This window comes from Solanum pennellii, chromosome 7 (genome assembly GCF_001406875.1).
Source record: "Solanum pennellii chromosome 7, SPENNV200".
Classification (NCBI taxonomy): domain Eukaryota; kingdom Viridiplantae; phylum Streptophyta; class Magnoliopsida; order Solanales; family Solanaceae; genus Solanum; species Solanum pennellii.
The window spans coordinates 33,231,403-33,231,805 of record NC_028643.1 but is presented as its reverse complement, the minus strand read 5'-3'; positions in this window follow the sequence as shown (position 1 = coordinate 33,231,805).

The window sequence follows — 403 nt, the reverse complement described above, 5'->3', positions numbered from 1 at the left end:
TTTCGCTTAGAAGTCTTTTTAACGGATGACCAACGTTAGAACTCGCCTTAATGCTACTTGCCGGACCAAGGAGGTAGATAATAGGAAAAGAATTATTAACATAGATTTAGTGTATACTATCTAATAGGCTAGTATTGATTGGTACGAGGTAATAACTTAGTCAAATATCGAATGCGATGCTTAATATGAGGTAAAGATAAGGGTTAGGAAAGCAACACACGTAGCCGGACCAAGGTGCGGAGTGAGATTTTCTAGATGCCGGACCAAGGATTTAGAAATACATAACTTATCACTTTGCATGCAAGATACTAGGAAAGAATTGTTATAGTTAGACTTGTAAAATTATGAACCTGTGGGGAACACGTAAACCCTAGTTACTTTGATTAATTGATTAAACTCCAAC